The sequence below is a fragment of the Manis javanica genome, chromosome 4 (assembly GCF_040802235.1).
Source record: "Manis javanica isolate MJ-LG chromosome 4, MJ_LKY, whole genome shotgun sequence".
Taxonomy (NCBI): Eukaryota; Metazoa; Chordata; class Mammalia; order Pholidota; family Manidae; genus Manis; species Manis javanica.
In genome coordinates, this window is record NC_133159.1 from 111,079,415 (window position 1) to 111,100,999 (window position 21,585).

A 21,585-nucleotide genomic window follows, 5' to 3' on the forward strand; every position below is an offset into this window, starting at 1 on the left:
GGGTACAGTTAATTTCTCCCAGAATGATATAAGACAATATGCACAGAGTATTGCCAGAAGGAAAGCTCACCTGAGCCTTATTATCCAGAGCTTTTTTTGGAGCTCAGTCACTTAGACCTAATTGACAGCATGCAAGGCCTATCCCTCCAAAGCTGATACAAGTCAACTCAGAGTCCCCACCTTGAATCACATTGTTGGACTACTGGTGTGACTCAAGGCTCCTAAGGAAACCAAGACACTCTTACCAGACAGTATAGTCCAAGGCTTAGGGATCACCTCACCAGAGTCAAGAGCAAAGGCCAGACATCTCTTTGAGTAAGGTTAATTCTTCACCATGTAACAATCTAAAATGCTACAAAATATTTAAAAGACATCTTTTTAAGAGCCTCAAAGAATGGACAAGACAACAGAATTATTAAGCCAAAATTAAGTGAAGATGGGACCCCAGGGAGCTAAGCAAATCCCTGAAGCCAATCCTGCCTGGAGGACAATTTCAGGTCTTGGTGGGTTGTCCAGCTGGCCTAAAAGTGTGCAAAACAAAATGTCTTGCCAATGGGTTTCAGCCCCGGGCAAGTTCGCTATGGATTCACTGTGACCAAAGAAATCGACAGCAAAACGTTCTGGGGGTGAAAGGGTTTATTACCTGGCTTGTTTTCCAGCGGTAGGTCGAGCACTAGCATCTCAGCCTCTGCCCAGAGCACTGGGCCAAGATCTCTATATAGCGCAACAATAGCTTATTGCCCACAGGTGTGGAAGCGGCAGCCCAGCAACAGGCCAGTTACATCATCAGGTGGATTAAGTTCAGTGAGGATCCTGGCCATAGGAACCCCAACTTCCCCACACAAGACAAAGCCCAAGATGTTAAATCTAATAGTAGACTCTTCTGCGTAATGTTGGGACCTCAAAGTGAAAGGTAAACCAGAAATATTCATCTCATGCCCTCTGAGAATGCAAAGATTTTAACTTGACACCAAGCAGCAATGGAAAGTGAGAAACCTGAGATGTAGCAAGTTGATCCCAACACATTTGCAGCCCCAACTCCAAGATATGCAATCCAATAAAACTCAGACTGTGAATTTTGTTTAAAGTGGCCTTATACTTGGCACAACTACATCCCAATCCACTCCTGGAAGAATGCACCTGCATTCTAGGCCTCAAAGAATTCTCACAAACAATTTTCTGAAGCAATGAGCATTTTACAGTAAAAGATATCTAACCACATAAGGAAATAATACACAGGAGTAAGAACCAACAGAATGAGAGACAATAGAATCAAACCCCCCAATACTTCATGTATTGAAAGTATTAGAGGTGATAAAACGACTGTGCTTACTTATTTTTAAAGAAATTTAAATCCCTAAGTACTACAAAAGATATTTGGAAAGCTTAGAAAAATGAATCTGTATCTCAGAATGGTCCAAGATTTAATCCTCTTCACATAATATGCACACACATGGACAATATTGATCTTTTCAAAATGTTTACAGAGTTGTGGATTGTCTTGCCAATGGGTTTCAACCCCAGGCAAGTTAGCTATGAATTCAATGTGACCAAAGAAATCTACAGCAAAATGTTCTTGAGATGAAAGGGTTTATTACCTGGCTTGTTCTCCAGTGGTAGGTTGAGCACTAGTATCTCTGCCTCCGCCCAGAGCACTGGGCCAAGCTCTCTATATAGCACAATAATAGCTCATTGCCTAAAGGTGTGGAAGCTGTAGCCTAGCAACAGGCCAGTTACATCATCAGGTGGTTTAAATTCAGTGAAGATCCTGGCCATAGGAACCCCAGCTTCCCCACATGAATGGACTAAGCAGGCAAAAGTCAAAGTACATTCTAACTGTTGACTCTTCGAAAACACAATGGAAATTTTATGATTTATATTACCTAGTGCTATTTTAAAAACACATGTAAATACAGCTATTTTTCCACTTAATCTGCTTCACTTTAAAAATAACATAAATTGAGTCTAGCATTTATTAGCTATTTGACCTTGGGAAAACTACTTAATATCCTCAAGTTTAAGTTTTCTGTGCAGTGAGGACAGTAATGACAAGGACTCAGTTTTTAGTAAAATGAAGGTGAGAATAATATTGACTTATAGGAGTATTGCGAGGATTAAATGAGACAATGCATGTAAGGTGCTTAGCATACCTGCCATGTAGCAATTGATCAATACATGCTGACTTCTATTTGAAAAGGAAAATGTAGTATTTAAAAGAAGATGTATCTGGGGCAGCTATTACCTTGAAAAAAGTCTACAACATGGCATTCCTTTAAACAGTGGTATACCTAAAAGACAGTGATTAAAATATTCCTTTACTCCTGAATAGACTTGTCTGCCACGGAGCAGGGAGGAGACTATTGTTTACAAGTTTTCACCTCATCAGGTGGTTATGTTGTTTCAGTTCCATTTCCTTCTTGCTTTTCATGTTTCCCTTCTCTTTGATTCCCATATCTTTCTACTCAGTGAATATTGAAAAGACCTGGACACACCCTCAGCAAAATAACACTTCCAACGTGTAAAAACTATTTTATTATCTTTTCTCTGTCATTCACATTGAATCAATCAACTCATTTAAACTTTTTACTTGGTCAGTTTTAGTAAGCTGTAATTGTCAGTGTCTTGCCAATGGGTTTCAGCCCCAGGAGAGTTCACTATGGATTCAATGTGACCAAAGAAATGACAGTAGAACGTTCTTGGGGTGAAAGGGTTATACCCAACTTCATTCCCACGGTGGCAGGTCAGTCACTAGAATCCCATTCACTCAGAGTGAGTCTGCACTAAGCAAGCCTGTCCCTGCCTCCGGACCTCTCTAGCCCCACAGGCATCTCAGTCTCTGTCCTGGGTGCTGCCACCACTCCAGTCTCATCTCCACTCTCTTGTAGCCTTGCAGCCTTGCAGCCGTGCCACTGTGTCGCCCAGGCCACTGGGCAGAGCTATTTATATAGAGTCAACAGCAACGTATTGCCCACAAGTATGTAGTGAGTTAGCCGACCAGGGCCAGGTGAGAATCCTGGCCACAGAAACCTTCATTTTGTCCACAATCAGTATTTAGAACCCATGGATGTTTTATCATTTCACCTTAACTGTGGAGCCCAAGGAAGATATTTCCTTGATGCTGATTCATTTAGAAGATGGATTTCCTGCTCCTGCTTAAGTTTTCTAGTATAGTATCGTGGTTGTTTTTACATTTTTCAGGGGTTAGCAACTGAAAGAATTTGGCTTGCAGGCTAAGTCCACCCACTACCTGTTTTTGTAAATAAAGTTTTATTAGAACACAGCCACTGCATTCATTTAAGCAATGTCTATGGCTGCTTTCTTGCTATAGCTGGAGAACTGAGTGTTTATGACAAAGACCTTGTGAATCATAAAAGCCTATTTACTATCAAGCCCTTTGTAGAAGTTTGCTGATCCTCTGCATTGAAATGTTATCATGCTGCTAATGCATACTTACCTGAATGCCTTCTGTGGAGAAAATGCAATTTGCTATGGCCAGGATCCTCACTCTGAATTACTTGGTGAAATTGGCTTACTGCAAGGCTACTGTTTCCACACCCATAGGCAATGAGCTATTATTGACTGACTCACTATGTAAAGAGCTCCACCCAGTGCACTTGGCTGAGGCAGAGAGGAGGATTACAGACCTGCGGACTGCTGAATGCAGATGTGATTCTAGTATTCGACCTACCACCATGAGAATAAAGCCAGATAAACCCTTTTACCCCAAGAACGTTCTGTTATCATTTCTCAAGTCTACTGAATCTGTGGTGAATCAGCCAGGGACTGAAGCTCTAGGGAGGCATACCTTCTCTTCCACATCATCTTTTTCACTATGCTGTAGCCACACTAGCCTTCCTTCCGTTTCTGGAATGCACCAAGAACTTTTCTGCCCAGGGAATTACCGAAAGGGTATTCATTGTCCTGGAATAGTCTTCTCTGTCTAGAACAGTCTCTTCCCCAAAGCTGACTGCTTCTCATCTTTTCTGTTCTAGTTCATGTCACCTCCACAGAGAAGCTTCCCTAATCACTCTACCTAAATAATATCTTCTCTCACACACCAGTGTGTTCTTTTTCCTATTACTCTGCTCTTTTCCTTTAAAACACTTATCACAATTGGAAATTAAGTTCCTTGCTTATTTACTTGTTAAGGCCTCTCTCCCTTCTTGTCTGTGATCTCCACGAGAGAGGGACAATGTCTGTTTTGCTCACTACTCTATCCCCAGAACCTAGTGAATAATAGGTGCTTCACAATGAACTGCTGAATAAATGAATAAATATATGGAAAATTTGCATGTATATTGGCCTTCCTCTTATTTTGCAATTTGGATTTTCTTTTTCAAGCAGTATTTTGCTCAGGTAATGTTTGTTATTTTTGCTCTTCTTTGCTCCAAATTATCAATGTCATGCTGTATTAAAATTTTTCTTTCTCCTTTGGGGTAATTTCTATTCTAGCTTGATGCCATCTGCAAACTTAATGAATGCTATTTGTATTTATGGGGTTAGGAACAGAATGAAGAAGACAGGTTTCACTGACGACTCTGCTGCCATTGTCATTTCAACAATAGGAACACTGAGTCTTCACACAGAAAGAATAGCTTATTCCTGAATGAGATGCTAGAAATATTAGAATTTTAATGAATGCCTTGTAAATTGCATAATGTTTATTTTTGGAATATTTGTATGTTGATGTCAGTGTACATTTTGATTTCTAGAAAATCCTTCCCATAAGCTAAAATTGGTTACACTTACAAAGAATTCTCTGATTATGAAAATTTTCTTTTAAAAATAGCTTGCAGTAAATGCCTCTTCAGTATAAAATCAGATGTAGCAGAGTAAATAAAAATGTTATGCAATGTACCAATTATGGCTCTAATTAAACTGTGTTAGTGTTTTGCAGTCATGTCTCCACCAAGGAGAAAGCTTTGCTATTGCCAGTGCCACTGTACATGTCCCCTCACCTACCACTCCATCAGGCCAGCCTCTGGGTAAAACCCAATAGCTGTTTAGCAATTCAAAAACCAGCACAGAAGGGGACAGAACTTAGAGCATGGAGGTAGGGCCTGTAGTTCTCAGAGTATAGTTCCTAGATGAGCAGCAGCAGCATCACTGGGAACTTGGTACAAATGCAAATTTATGGAACCCGCCTCTGAACTACTGAACCAGGAACTGGAGAGGGTGCGGCAGCAAAGCCTGCAGTCTTTGTTTTCACAAGCCCTACAGGAAAATCTGATGCAAGCATATGGTAAACATAAGTAGACAAAAATCATCCCCAGGTAAAACCAGCTTGGGTAGGAAGCTTGTGTTTTAACATTTAAGTTCAGTGCAGATGTTTCTCAGCTATATGCTAAAGAGAGAGGCTTTCCAGTCAGATCAGTTCTCTCCTTGATATCTGCTGTTAGCCCTAAAATATTTACCAGCAAAAACAGTTTTATCTGGGAACAGCAGAGAATTACAATTGAAGACATGGCAAGGTAGGCAAACCATTGGCAAGTCGGCAGAACAAAGGAAAGGGCCACGCTTTTACAGAGGCAGAGCCCAGTTGGGAGGGCTGTCCTAAGCAAAAAGTCTATTGGAAGAAACTGGCTGACTCATGTATTGTGGCTTCCCATTGGCTGACTGGCTGAGTGGTGACAGTCTTTCCTTGGCTGGGCTGTAGTGGGGATTGGGGAGGCCAACACCTACCTTCCTTCTGCTGGGGAGTAAAGTAGCTAAAACAGTATATCTTGGGTCTCTTCTGGTGGAGTCTGAGATTTAGGAGTGGTGGGTTTGAGAGCGGCCCTTGCAGATCAAATTCTTGAGATTAGTCTCAAAAAGTCAAGGAGTTTCTTCTCTTCTAGGGAGATCTTCTGCAGGTCCATTTCACATCCCTTCTCCTGACTTGGATGTAAATGGTAACTGGGTAAGTGGTACATGAGTGAGACCTTTCTTCTCTGCAGCCTGCATTACACACTTCCTTGCCAGAACTGTGACCAGGATCCCACCCTTTTTCCCATTAAAATTGGTCTTGGGCTTCCCTCCTTAGTATTCCTTACCCTGACTTTTTTACCTCATGGTCTGAAATGGAAGTGAGATTTTGAAATTCAGAACAGTGGTTCTCAAACTTTGGTAGGCATCAGAATGACCTGCAGGCTTGTTAAAACAATGATTTCTGATGTCCCCTCATCAAGTTTCTAATTCTGTTAGGTCTGGAGGAGGGCTCAGATTTTGCCCTGTAACAAGTTTCCAGGGGACCACACTTTGAAAACCACTGGTCTAGAGGAGCAAAAAATAAGTTTAGTTCATCAAACAGCATGTAGGTGTCTAGAACAAATTTGAGTGTTTATTAGTTACTTATCTGCGACTCTGTGGGGAAAATGCATTCCCAGCCTGGGGAAAATAAACTTTTGAAGCCAAAAACAGTTAAAGGGAGAAATAAAGTGGGAGAAAGCCATTTATTGCTTGTAAGCAATCATCTAGTCCTGCTTGTCTATGTCTCTCATGACCCAGCTGCAAAAGTGAGACAGGGACTGTGGGTGCAGTCAGAGTAGGGTGAGGGCCTCCGAAAAAAAGCAAAGCAGGAGATTTACAGTCAAAGCAATGTAACAATGTAAAGTCCCTATTGAAACTCTGTGTTTAGCATTATGCAAAGTCAAGGTTACATTAATTCTCTAGGGTAAAGATAACAGACCAGGGATATAGACATCTTCAGTGAGATCAGTTAAAGGTCAAAAGGCTAGGAGCAACATCACCTGGAATGTTTGAGTGTTCCACAAGGGTATCTCAGCATAGCCTGTGACTTCACTGTAAACAGCTCTAGCAAACAGACAACAACCCAGTCCACATTGAGGGCAGGGCAGGTGGTACAAGTCCACATCCTAAGACCTCAGTTCCCAAAAATTCTCAACTGACTATAAATCCCCTAGACAACATTCCACCCTGGGCTCTCTTGTCCCCTCCTGGCCTGAGCCAGGAGCTCTGTCCTCTTACTGTATCTCTCAGTAAAAGCCTCTGCCCTGGCTCTCCTACCTTGGGTATTTGCTAACTTCATTCTTTGACTCTGCAAACAAGAACCCTAGCATCAAAAGGACCCCACCAAACCTTTCCAGTCCAGGTGTGGCCATGCCCCCCACCCACCTTGTAGTCACCTATTGATATGGAGCTACTATTTCTCTCCACCCCTTGGAAATACCTATTGATATGGAGATGCACTAAGGCCAGGCAAGAGATTCTGGAAATATTGCAATTTTACCGACATCATCCAAAACTATTCCTGACAGGACTTAAAAAAAATTTTTTTCAGCTTTATGAGCCAATATGGGGGAGGAGCTAGTGATGTGCTGAAACACCAGCATCATATACAGAAAGTACGTTGTGCACATCTTTTTCCAACTGTGTGATCAGTGACATCGTCTTGGTGGCTTGAAATACTCCATGGTAGCAGAATTTATGCCATGGAAACCAGACAAACAGTACAAATCAGAGCTCCTCTCAAAATCCTGCTAAAAGTCAATTATTAAATGTTTACCAGCCTACCACTGGGAAGATCCATAAGTAATGAGCATACATGATAAGATTTGACATTTCCTTGCAGGGGCATAGACGGGAATTGGAGGAAATTTAGAGAATGAAATTGGTCAATATACATGTCTTCCAAAGAAATGTGAAAGGAAAAGGGGAGGTTAAAAGATTAGTTAGCACCTTTTCGAACAGGTTGAGAAGCTAGTTGGAATAACAGTACAGTAGACTATTTTAGTGATGGGCTTTATAGTCTGACACACCTGGGGCAGATTCCGGCTCTCTCACTTATTGGATGTGTGATCTTGGAAAGGGCACCTGTAAGTCTGGGGAGACGAAATCCCAGGGCAAAATACCTCTAAAAACCGAAAGCAGTCAAAAGGAGAAATAAAGTTTAAAATCCATTTATTGCTCACAAACTGCAGTCCCGTGCCATCTCTCTGTTCTGCTCCAGCAGAAGCAAAACTGGCCCTCCTCCTCCCCTCTCAGGTAAGCCCTCCTTGCCCTGGTAATTACCCATTGATATGGAGATGAACTTCTCCACCCCTGAGGAATGATGCAAATGCACTAAAGCCATACTTCTTTCCACCTCTGAACACCTGTTGATATGCAGATGTACTAAAGTCAGGCGAGATATTCTGGAAATGTTGCAATTTTACCCACAGCATCTGACCTTCCCAAATTTTTATTTCATCATTTGTACACTGAAAATATGTTTGTGATTTAAGGATTTATAAGAAATATATATCTGGTTATTCAGATGACCAAAATATATTTCTCAGGTGTATTTGGTCTTCACCCATAGTTCCTGAAATGCTGCAGAGCCATAAAGGTGAAAAGGGTGTCACGCTGTTGCCAAAGGTGACTTCTGGGCCCCACCCAGGGCAGGGCTGGTTGCCTGGGGGCCAACCACACGATTAGAAGACTGGAACAGTCAGGGTCTCCCTGCCACATCTTGGAGGGGGAGGTGGCCTGGAGGTTGAATCAGCCAAAGGCCAAGGACTTTGTCAGTCATGACTGCAGCGAGGCCTCCGTGAAGACCCGGGAGGACAGCCCCTTGGCTCTCTCTCAGAAAGATCCATGCTTGGGGAGAATCGCACGCATTTAAGGCAGGCCCCAGACTCCACAAGGACAGAGACTAGCTTGTTCAGGACCTCTCCCTGTGTATCTCCTCATCTGGCTGTTGATTCATACCCATCATTTCCTTAAGCAAACTGGTAACCCTGAGTGTCTCCCTGAGCTCTGTGAGCCACTTTAGCAAGTTAATTGAGCCTGAGGAGGAGGTCCACTGGAGCTCTGATCTGTAGCTGGCTGATGAGGGGCACTTGTGAGTGGCATCAGAATGGCGGGCTTGGGGGCAATCTTTTAGGACTGAACTCCAAACATGTAGAATCTGATGCTATCTCTGGGTAGACAGTGTCAGAACCAAGTTAAATCCTCAGACACCATACTGGTGTCAGAAAATTCCTTGGCATTGTGTGTGGGTAACCCCCGCCCCCCCCCCAGTGATGGAATTGGTCTAGAGAACCCTACAAGAGTGGTGTTGTGAGACTCACATGAGAGAAGTGATTTAAAACCTAACACAGTGCAAACCACATAGTGAATTATTATTTTCCCTTAGGAAATATTATTACTATTATTACTGGTATTAAGTCTGGAGGTAGCCAAAATTCTGTAAACAAATATTTGCTGAGCACCTTTTATTGCATCCAGCACTCTGCCAGAGTTACCATTACTATGTCAAAAACAGCAAAAATTAAAGTAGATGGGAGAAGTTTGGGTACTGTTGTGTAAACCCATGGAGCTCACAAAGTAATGATGCCATTGCATTTTCTAACCAGACTTCAAGAAGGGAGAATGGAAAGGTGTTTATTTAAGTATGTATCTAATATTTCAGGGCATGAATATTTACAAAAAAGGAAGTAGACCGAAAGACTTAGGACCATGAGTGAAAAAGAACTGTGGCTATAGGAATGTAATATGAAATGAATGCTGTCTCTGATCTTGCCTTGGCAATAAATGAAATAATTTCTCAGGTACTAGAATACTTTTCCAAGAATACATAGAGGATAAAAAATCTTTTTTGAACATGAGAAAATGTTAGCATATGATTTAAAATTATTAAAGGCAAAATCTCATCTCTTTTCAAGATAGTATAGAATGGTGTTATATAACAATAAGAAGTATTAATTGGCACACAAAATTAAAACACTATTTAAGATATAATTTTGTGACAAGGGGACTATTCTCTGGTTTTCCATTCTTGGTGCCAGAGTATTGATGGAAGTATTTATGTGTCTCTTGCTGAAGACAGACGGGATCCTTAACATACCATTTTATGAAGATGTAAAAATCATTCTGAATGTCTGGTGCGCCTTCTGTAAAGAGAGACATATTTTTTGTACATTTTAAAAAACTTAAGTCTATACATTGACAGTATATACTTTTGAGTGGGGTTCTGATGCCAGTATCATATCTTTTCATGAAATGCTGGATGACCGTCCTTACCCAGGCTTCCAAGAGGAGGGCTGTGCTCTGGATCGCACCCCTCCTTGTGCTGTCCAAATTCTCCCTGTGTCCTATTACTATTCCCTGTCTCACTTGATTGTGGACCAAAGGCATAGGCTTTCTGTTAAAACCACCTAGATTCTGTTACATACATACTGTGTGATTGGGGCAATTTACTTAATCTCACTGAACCTGTTTCCTCTTCTGTGAGCCTGCTAAAATGATTACTTGCTTTCATAGGGTTGTTGTGAAAATTAATTAATATAATGCTGCAAAGTACTTTGCATTTTGCCCAACACATGGTAAACACTCAATACAGTGGGGGGGTTTGTGTTTTCTCTCCTTTCAGGGCTCTTATTGGTTACAAAATGCCTGGTCAATGAGTATTCAAATGAGAACTGCTCACTTTAAGTGCAGTCTTTACAGAGGTTTCCTTCACTAAGCTCTGCCAACTGCTAACTGCCTCTCTTACTGGAAAACTGTAACTTGAAAAATTTCCTTTTACTGTTAGGCCCTATGGAAGCTCTCTCTCTAACCTGGGTATCCTCCTTTAGCTGGGTACTAGAGTGAGTCTTGAGTGTTTCTTTTTGATACAGGGTTGTTTTTTTTTTTTTTTGCTAAGAAGTTTATCTTCCTTGAGGTTTGAGATAAAAATGGATGTCCACTGCATAGACTCTAAGACTTCCTGATCACAGCATTAAATGGGAAGAGAAATAAATAAAAACACTTTAAAATTTAAAATGTTTATTCTCAGCTACAGAAGCATTTATGGCAATGAGGGGTGGGGTAAATCAACGTGATGAAATTTAAGTCAAAAATAGCAAAAATTAAAGTAGATGGGAGAAGTTTGGATAAAGTCAAGGACATGCAAAGAACGAGAAGTTGGGATAGTAAAGACACCATCCCAAGAGCATGGCAGGCGCGGAGAAGAGAAGGCGGTGATTTAGAGAGAGGAAGGGGAGGTGAGGATGGTACCAGGTGCGGCCGAGGCAGAGGAAGTGCAGGACAAGTGCATGGAGCTGAGGCTGGTGGGCATCTGGGGGGACGGAGCCATGAGCTATAGATGTCAGGCGGCTCAGCAAGTCGCAGATGGGATGGGGGCTGTGAGTGTGATGATCTTGTAAACTGTGTATATGCTTTCTCTTTTGCATCTCCTCCCCTCCCCCCACTGTCTGGAGAGCGTTCTTCGCCTTGGGTGGGGGGGGGCCTGCAGATGAAGATTGTTTCAGTAGGAATACTAGGCGGGAGTGCCAGTGGAGGGTGGTGTGCTGAGGTGGTGGTGAGGGAGGGGCGAGAGTAGGTGAGGAGCAAGATGAAAAGAGAAGGGAAAAGAAAAAGTATTGTTTTAAATTAGCTCCTGGAATCTAAAGTAGGGTTTTCCAAGAAGACACAACTCTTGAAAGAGACTTTTTAAGACAAGGTAACTTTCTGATTCTTTCATTTACCATTATTGTATGAAGGCTCAGTGGACTGGCCCACAGAGGTGCATTTGATTGAAGTCCCCGCAGACGGGAAGATAGGCCTGAGTTCCAGTGAGAACCTGGGTCCTCATGTGAACTGGAGTCAATAAATTCCTGCCTGGTCCACAGGAGGGGCACAGGGGATGTTGGTTATGGCCTCAAGATGCCACTGGGGTACAATGATCAGGCCCCGAGGATGAAGACACCCAAGAACAGTTTGGGCTAGGGATTGGGTGGACTATTATAAACATGCCTCTGAGATTGTACAGGCTGGGTTAAAACAGCCTAGGCCACAAGTGCACCAGACCCTGTAAAAACCATAAAACCTATGAGGCTGGCCACACAAACCTTTAGTGGCTTTCTAAGTGGCATGTAAATGAGTGGTGAATGGCCAAGACAGCAGAGCAAAACTCTTTACAGTGATATTGTTTTAAAGAGCAAAGGTGATTTTGCGTTGATGGATACTAGTTTAACTAAAATCTACTGTCTAGATTTTCACAAAAATTGTGCTTCAAAGATAAATGTCTGAAAATACAGAGAGCATGGTATGTGAGATACAGCTGGTATGGTGGTAAAAAACAGGAATTAATTTAGGAGAAACTCCAGGATACATCATAAAATTAAGGCATACATTTTATCTATAACACACAAAGGCTTTGACTATTCAAAAGTATTTTTCTCTTTTAACCAGCCAAAGATACAGTATGCATATCACCTGAATATACAGGTGTGTTAGACCCATCAGCTCCCTATACCCCCAAGCAGCATTGCATAATGAGAACATTGCTTAGGGGTAAAATACAAGTGATGAAGGGAGAACTGAGAAACGAGGCCACCTATGGAACATTTACTGTGGGCGCTTCCATGAAAATGTTAACATTGAATCTGAAGGTGATAAGAGTGGAAGAAGTACAGGGAAAAGCAAGCTGAAGATGGAACAAGTCACAGTGTGTGCTGACACCCTCAATGGTAAAAGCCAGAGAAGGGCTGACACCTAATAACCAGCCTGCTCAACCCATTTGCTACTGAAAAATGAGCCTCAGTGAAGGACAGGTTGATGCTCACAATGGGCCTAACAGGGCTCTCCCTTTACGGGCACCATGCTCCCTTCTGGAGCTTTGATTGGTTCACGTGCTGGACTGCCAAACAATGGAAAGAAGAGGAGAAAAAACCTAACTACAGGGAGCCAAGATGTAGGTGTGAGTAGAGCAGTGGAAAACCCCCAAAACCATATATATTTTTGAAAATACAACAAATACAACTATCCCTAAAAGAGAGACCAGAAGTCACAGGAAAACAGCCAGACTACATACACACCAGTGAGAACCCAGCACCTTGTGAAGGGGGTAAGATACAAGCTGCAGCGTGGCGGGACCCGAGCGCCCCTCACCCCAGCTCCCAGCAGCAGGAGAGGAGTTGGAGTGGGGAGGGAGAGGGAGCCCAGGACTGCTAAACACCCAGCCCTAGCCATCCACACCAGAAAGCAGACACACAGTGCATGCATGGGGTACTGGAAACTAAGGAAACAGGACAGTAAGACCTGTGAGTGGGTCCCTGCAGCTGGTGCCCTGGGACAAAGAAAAGCGAGTGCTTTTTGAAAGTCTTAAAGGGACAGGGACCCCACAGTTGGACAGAAGTGCCCCAGCACACTTAGCCCGGCAGTTGGGAATCCCAGGGAATTCCGGGCACCCCAACACCTGGGCGGCAGCACCGCTCAGATGCCCCTCATGGAGATAAACAGCCTCCTGCCAATTCCCCCTCTGGCGCAACTCCGCCATAGCGGCAGTGGCCATGCCCAGCAACCACGGAGCTTACTCCACAGTGGCCGGGCAAGAATCAGACATCCTATTTGCGCACAGCTGCCAAGCACAAGCTGCTAGGCATCACCGTTCTTCCACGAGAGGAAGGGCACAAACCAGCAAGAGAGGACGTTCTCCCAGCTGACACACATGCCAGCTCCCCACAACTATCTCTTTCACTGTGAAAAGGCAGAAGAATTTGATACAGACAAAACTAACCCAGACATCCTGCCCTGAGAAGGAATATGGGGAGATAGACCTAACCAATCTCCCTGAAAAAGAATACAAAATAAAGGTCATAACCATGCTGATGGATCTACAGAGAAATATGCAAGAGCTAAGGGATGAAGACTGGAGGAAAATTACAGAAATGAAACAATCTCTGGAAGAACTTAATAGCAGACTGGATGAGGTACAAGGGGCTAATAATAGATAGAAATCAGAGAACAGGAATGCATAGAAGCTGATGCAGAGAGAGATAAAAGGATCTCCAGGAAAGAAAGAATATTAAGAGAACTGTGTGACCAATCCAAAAGGAACAATATCTGCATTATAGGGGTACCAGAAGAAGAAAGAGAAAAAGGGATAGAAAGGGTATTTGATGAAATAAGTGCTGAAAACTCCCCCAAACTTGGGAAGGAAATAATCAATCAGACCACGGAAGTACACAGAACTCCCAACAGAAGGGACCCAAGGAGGACAACACCAAGACACATAACAATTAAAATGGTAAAGATCAAGGACAAGTATGGAGTTTTAAAGGCCGCTAGAGAGAGGAAAAAGGTCACCTACAAAGGAAAACCTATCAGGCTATCATCAGACTTCTCAACAGAAACCTTACAGGCCAGAAGAGAATGGCATGATACATTTAATGCAATGAAACAGAAGGGCCTTGAACCAAGAATACTGTATCCAGCATGATTATCATTTAAATATGAAGGAGGGTTTAAACAATTCCCAGACAAGCAAAAGTTGAGGGAATTTGCCACCCACAAACCACCGCTACAGGGTATTTTAGAGGGACTCCTCTAGATGGGAACACTCCTAAGACTAAGAAGATGTCATCAGAGCAAATAAAATCACAGCAAAGACAGCAGACCAAACAAAAACTAACTAAAGACAAAAAATAAAATCAACTACCCACAAAAGCAGTTAAACGAAACACAAAAGAGCACAGAATAAAACAACCAACAAATAAAGAATGGAGGAGGAGGAATAAGAAAGGAGAGAAATAAAGAATCACCAGACAGTGTTTATAATAGCTCAATAAGCGAGTTAAGTTAGACAGTAAGATACTAAAGAAGCTAACCTTGAACCTTTGGTAACCACGAATCTAAAGCCTGCAATGGCAGTAAGTACATATCTTTCAATAATCACACTAAATATAAATGGACTGAATGCACCAATCAAAAGACACAGAGTGATAGAATGGATAAAAAAGCAAGACCCATCTATATGCTGCTTACAAGAGATTCACCTCAAACCCAAAGACATGCACAGATTAAAAGTCAAGGGATGGACAAAGATATTTCATGCAAACAACAGAGAGAAAAAATCAGGTGTTGCAATACTAGTATCAGACAAAATAGACTTCAAAATAAAGAAAGTAACAAGAGATAAAGAAGGACATTACATAATGATAAAGGGTTCAGTCCAACAAGAGGATATAACCATTATAAACATATATGCACCCAATACAGGAGTACCAATATATGTGAAACAAATACTAACAGAATTAAAGGAGGAAATAGAATGCAATGCATTTATTTTAGGAGACTTCAACACACCAGTCACTCTAAAGGACAGATCCACCAGACAGAAAATAAGTAAGGACACAGAGGCACTGAACAACACACTAGGATAGATGGACCTAATAGACATCTATAGAACTCTACACCCAAAAGCAACAGGATACACATTCTTCTCAAGTGCACATGGAACATTCTCCAGAATAGACCACATACTAGGCCACAAAAAGAGCCTCAGTAAATTCCAAAAGATTGAAATTCTACCAACCAACTTTTCAGCCCACAAAGGTATGAAACTAGAAATAAATTGTACAAAGAAAACAAAAAGGCTCACAAACACATGGAGGCTTAACAACATGCTCCTAAATAATCAATGGATCAATGAACAAATTAAAATAGAGATCAAGGAATATACAGAAAAAATTGACAACAACGCAAATCCCCAAATTCTGTGGGATGCAGTGAAAGCATTCTTAAGAGGAAAGTATACAGTAAACGAGGAATATTTAAAGAAGGAAGAACAATCCCAAATGAATAGTCTAACATCACAATTATCGAAATTGGAAAAAGAAGAACAAATGAGGCCTAAAGTCAGCAGAAGGATGGACATAATAAAGATCAGAGAATAAATAAATAAAATTGAGAAGAATAAAACAATAGGAAAGAATCAATAAAACCAAGAGCTGGTTCTTTGAGAAAATAAACAAACTAGATAAACCCCTCGCCAGACTTATTAAGAGGAAAGAGAATCTGCACACACAAACAGAATCAGAAACAAGAAAAGAAAAATCACAACGGACACCACAGAAATACAAAGAATTATTAGAGAATACTATGAAAACCTATATGCTAACAAGCTGGAAAACCTAGAAGAAATGGAAAACTTCCTAGAAAAATACAACCTTCCAAGACTGACCAAGGAAGAACACACAAAATTTAAACAAACCAATTACGAGCAAAGAAATTGAGGCAGTAATCAAAAAACTACCCAAGAACAAAACCCCTGGGCTGATGGATTTACCTCGGAATTTTATCAGACATACAGAGAAGACATAATACCCATTCTCCCTAAAGTCTTCCAAAAAATAGAAGAGGAGGGAGTACTCCCAAACTCATTGTATGAAGGCAACATCACCCTAATATCAAAACCAGGCAAAGGCCCCACCAAAAAAGAAAATTATAGACCAATATCCCTGATGAACATACATGCACAAAGTCAACAAAATATTAGCAAACCGAATTCAAAAATGTATCAAAAGGATCATACACTACGACTAAGTGGGGTTCATCTCAGGAATACAAGGATGGTACAACATTCGAAAATCAATCAACATAGTCCATCACATAAACAAAAAGGACAAAAACCACACGATCATTTCCATAGATGCTGAAAAAGCATTTGACAAAATTCAATATCCATTCATGATGAAAACTGTCAACAAAATGGGTATAGAGGGCAACTACCTCAGCATAATAAAGGCCATATATGATAAACGCACAGCTAACATCATGCGTAACAGCAAGAAGCTGAAAGCTTTTCCTCTGAGATCGGGAACAAGACAGGGATGCCCACTCTCCCCACTGTTATTCAGCATAGTACTGGAGGTTCTAGCCAGGGCAATTAGACAAAACAAAAAAAACAAAGAATCCAGATTGGTAAAGAAAAAGTTAAACTGGCACTATTTGCAGATGACATGATATGGTACATAAAAAACCCTAAAGATTCCACTCCAAAACTACTGGAACTGATAACGGAATACACAAAGTTGCAAGATACAAAATTAACACACAGAAACCTGTTGCTTTCCTATACATTAACTATGAACCAATAGAAAGAGAAATCAGGAAAACAATTCCATTCACAACTGAATCAAAAAGAATAAAATACCTAGGAATAAACCTAACCAAGGATGAAAGACCTATACCCTGAAAACTACAAGACACTTAAGAGAAATTAAAGAGAACACTAACAAATGGAAACTCATCCCATGCTCTTGGCTAGGAAAAATTAATATTGTCAAAATGGTCATCCTGCCCAAAGCAATATACAGATTCGATGCAATCCCTATCAAATTACCAACAGCATTCTTCAATGAACTGGAACAAATAGTTCAAAAATTCATATGGAAACACCAAAGACCCTGAATAGCCAAAGCAATCCTGAGAAGGAAAAATAAAGTAGGGGGGAGGATCTTGCTTCCCAACTTCAGGCTCTACTACAAAGCCATAGTAATCAAGACAATTTGGTACTGGCACAAGAACAGAGCCACAGACCAGTGGAACAGAATAGAGACTCCAGACATTAACCAAACATATATGGCCAATTAATATATGATAAAGGAGCCATGGACATACAATGGGGAAATGACAGTCTTTTCAACAGATGGTGCTGGCAAAACTGGACAGCTACATACAAGAGAATGAAACTGGATCACTGTCTAATCCCATACACAAAAGTAAACTAGAAATGAATCAAAGACCTGAATGTAAGCCATGAAACCATAAAACTCTTAGCAAAAAAAAATAGGCAAAAATCTCTTGGACATAAACATGAGTGACTTCTTCATGAACATATCTCCCCAGGCAAGGGAAACAAGAGCAAAAATGAACAAGTGAGACTACATCAAGCTGAAAAGCTTCTGTACAGCAAAGGACACCATCAATAGAACAAAAAGGTACCCTACAGTATGGGAGAATATATTCATTAATGATAGATCCAATAAAGGGTTGACATTCAAAATATATAAACAGCTCACACACCTCAACAAACTAAAAGCAAATAAACCAATTAAAAAATGGGCAGAGGAGCTGAACAGACATTTCTCCAAAGAAATTCAGATGACCAACAGACACATGAAAAGATGCTCCACATCTCTAGTTATCAGAGAAATGCAAATTAAAACCACAGTGATATATCACCTCACACCAGTAAGGATGGCTACCATCCAAAAGACAAACAACAACAAATGTTGGCAAGATTGTGGAGAAAGGTGAACCCTCCTACACTGCTGGTGGGAATGTAAATAAGTTCAACCAACGTGGGAAGCAGTATGGAGGTTCCTCAAAATGCTCAAAATAGACATACCATTTGACCCAGGAATGCCACTTCTAGGAATTAACCCTAAGAATGCAAGAGCCCAGTTTGAAAAAGACAGATGCAGTCCTTTGTTTATCACAGCACCATTTACAATCAACCAGAAATGTAAGCAACCTAAATGCTCGTCAGGACATGAATGGATAAAGAAGATGTGATACATATACACAATGTAATATTATTCAGCCATAAGAAGAAAACAAATCCTACCATTTGCAAGAACATGGATGGAGCTAGAGGGTATTATGCTCAGTGAAATAAGTCAGGCAGAGAAACACAAATACTGAATGACTTCACTCATATGTGGAGTATAGGAACAAAGAAAAACTGAACAAACAAAACAGCAGCAGATTCACAGAACCCAAGAATAGACTGACAGTTACCAAAGGGAAAGTGACTGGGATGGACAGTTGGGAATGGAGGGATAAGGGCAGAGGGAAATAAAGTGTGCACTACAATTAGCATGTATAATGTGGGAAAGGGTCACAGAGAGGGATGCAGAACACAAAGAAGACAAGTAGTGACTCTAAAGCATTTACTATGCTCATGGACAGTGATAGCAACGGGGTATCTGGGGGCATCTTCATGATGGGAGAAGTCTAGTAAACATGTTACTCATCTAATTGTATATTAATGACAGAAAGATAGACAGACAGGTAGATAGACAATAAATGAATGAATGAATATGTACATATATACATAAAGAAAAAAAGAATGAAGAAGCCCAGGTTAAAAAAGATACATGCACCCCTATGTTTATCACAGCAATATTCACAATAACAAATCTAAAATTATATAAGCAACATTATGGTTACTACATTGATCAGATCTAGTCCCCCCGACATACCCCATTACAGTCACTGTATATCAGCACAGTAAGACGCTGTAGAATCACGACTTGAATTCTCTGTACTATACTGACTTCCCCATAGCAATCCCCACCACATAATGTGAGCTAATCGTAGTGCCACCTTTCCACCCTTCTCTCTCCCTTCCCAAACAGTCTTCCTAGTCCCTTACCCTTTGGTAAATTGGTGATGGGGGAAGTGTACTAAATATAATGTTACCCATGTAATTGTAGATTAATGATAAATAAATGAATGAACAAAAAAATGAGTAGTAGAATGAAGCAGACCAGTTTAAAAACAACATGTGCACCCCTGTTTATCCCAGCACTATTCAAAACAGCCAAGCTCAGTGTCCATCAGTAGATGAACAGTCGAATATTATGCAGCCATATGAAGTAAACAAATCCTACCATTTGCAAAAACATGGATGGAGCAAGAGGGCATTATACTCAGTGAAATAAGCCAGGAGGGGTAAGTCAAATATCATATGATTGCTATCGCCTGTGCAGAAGGAGAACCAAGGGTAATCTGAAGAAGCAAAACAGCACAGGTTCACAGAGCCCAAGAATGGACTAACAGTCACCAAGTAGAAAAGGGATTTAGGTGCATAGGTGGGAATGGACGAATAAGTGGCAGGGGGAGGGGGAGAATGTGGCAGTAGGATTAGCATGTATAATGTGGAAGGGAAGAAGACAACTAGGGAATATAAAGTATCTTAATATGCTCATGGACAGTGACTGCAATTGGGAATCAGGGGGAATCTTTATGATGGGGGGAGTTTAGTGTAACTACATGTTACTCATGCAGTAGTACACTGATGATAAATAAATGAATAACAAATAAATAAGTAGCTAGATAACTAACTAAACACATTCATACCGAAATAAATAATAGAATACAGCAGCGCAGTTTGTAGAGGAGATGTGCACTCCTATGTTTATCACAGCACTATTCACAATAGCCAAGGTAAGCGTCCAGCAGAAGATGACAGTGGAATATTATTCAGCCATATGAAGAAATGCATATGACCATTTGCAGCAATATGCACAGAGGTAGAGGGTATTATGCTCAGTGAAATGAGCCACACAGAGAAAGAAAAGTGTCAAATGATTTCATACACACCTGTGGAGTATCAGAAAAAAGAAAAAGAGTGAAGGAAAAAGACAGCAGCAGCCTCACCGACCCCAAGAATGGACTCACGGTTACCAATGGGAATGTGACTGAGGAGCATGGGTTGGAAGGCAGGAAGGAGAGGGAAAATGGGGCATTACAAGTAGCACACATAATGTGGGTGGGCGGCGAGCATGGGGAAGGCTGTATAACACAGTAATGCTCTGCAGCAGTTCTACAGCATATTCCTGTGCTGATGAAGAGACACTCTTACGGGCCATGTGGTGGGGTTTGATAATGGTGCTAGTCTAATAAGCATAATGTTGCTCAGGTAACTGTTTAGTACTGACTCCAAAATAAAAAGAAATACACAGTACCTTGGCTCTGGATTCCATTTTCCCTGATGTTGTCAACTGGGTCCGTATCCACGACACCGGAATCACAGCTGCACCTCTCATCATACACATTGTGTCTCTAGGAAAGAGGCACCACTGTGACATCGTGGAATCTCCAGGCAACAGTGATGCTCTTGCAAACTCCACAGCCAGATTGAGGGCACTGGCCACCCGTGGGGAGCTGCATCATCTTAGCAAACATTAGTGGTTCTTGCCTACATATATATATATATATATGCATATATATAATGATTTCACTCATTATTGGAGTATCACAACAGAGAAAAAACTGAACAGCAGTCTCACAACACCTACGAATGGACTAAAAGACACCAAAGGGAAAGAGACTGGGGTAGATGGGTGGGAATGGAGGGATCAGGGAAGGGGGAGCAAAGGACACATTAGAATTAGCATATATAATGTGTGACGGGGGCAAAGGGAGGGCTGTACAACAGAGACAAGCAAGTAGTGAATCTACAGTATGTCACAATGCTGATGGACAGTGACAGCAATGGGTCAACTGGGGTGACTTGGTGATGGGGGAGTCAAGTAAACATAATGTCACCATGTAATTGTAGAATCGTTATAAATAAACAAATAGAGGCAGATAGATGATCGATAGATATATTCATGTAGATGTTGATTAGATGATTAGACAGAAATATAGGTACATAGGTAGGTAATAAATGAATGAAGGAAGGAAGAAAGGAATAAATAAATACACACATACATACATACATACATACATACATAAAGAAAGAAAGAAAGAAAGTAGCAGCACAGTTTTAAAAAGACACGTGCACTCCTATGTTTATCAAAGCACTATTCACATTAGCCAAGCTAAGTGTCCATCAGAAGATGAGCAGTGGATAATTATTCTGCCATATGATGAAACAAATCCTACCATTTACAACATGGATGGAGCTAGAGTTTCTTATGCTCAGTGAAATAAACCAGGCGGAGAAAGACAAGTATCAAATGATATCACTAACCTGTGGAAGCAGAGAACCAAGAGAAACTGAAAGAGCAAAACAGCAGAAGAATCACAGATCCCAAGAATGGACAAACAGTTACCAAAGGGAAAGGGACTGGGGTGGATAGTTGGGAATAGATGTATAAGGGGAGAGGT

The 21,585-nt window shown here is 41.2% G+C and overlaps 1 long non-coding RNA gene across 1 annotated transcript in view; it reads right to left on the bottom strand.

Moving 5' to 3' along the window:
* LOC140848730 (uncharacterized) overlaps window positions 1-21,585 on the bottom strand; it is a 42,479-nt gene that overhangs the window by 17,538 nt on the left and 3,356 nt on the right. The window contains exon 3 of the long non-coding RNA XR_012129842.1: window positions 20,439-20,535. This is a non-coding gene — a long non-coding RNA (uncharacterized lncRNA). The remainder of the gene's footprint in view (window positions 1-20,438; window positions 20,536-21,585) is intronic.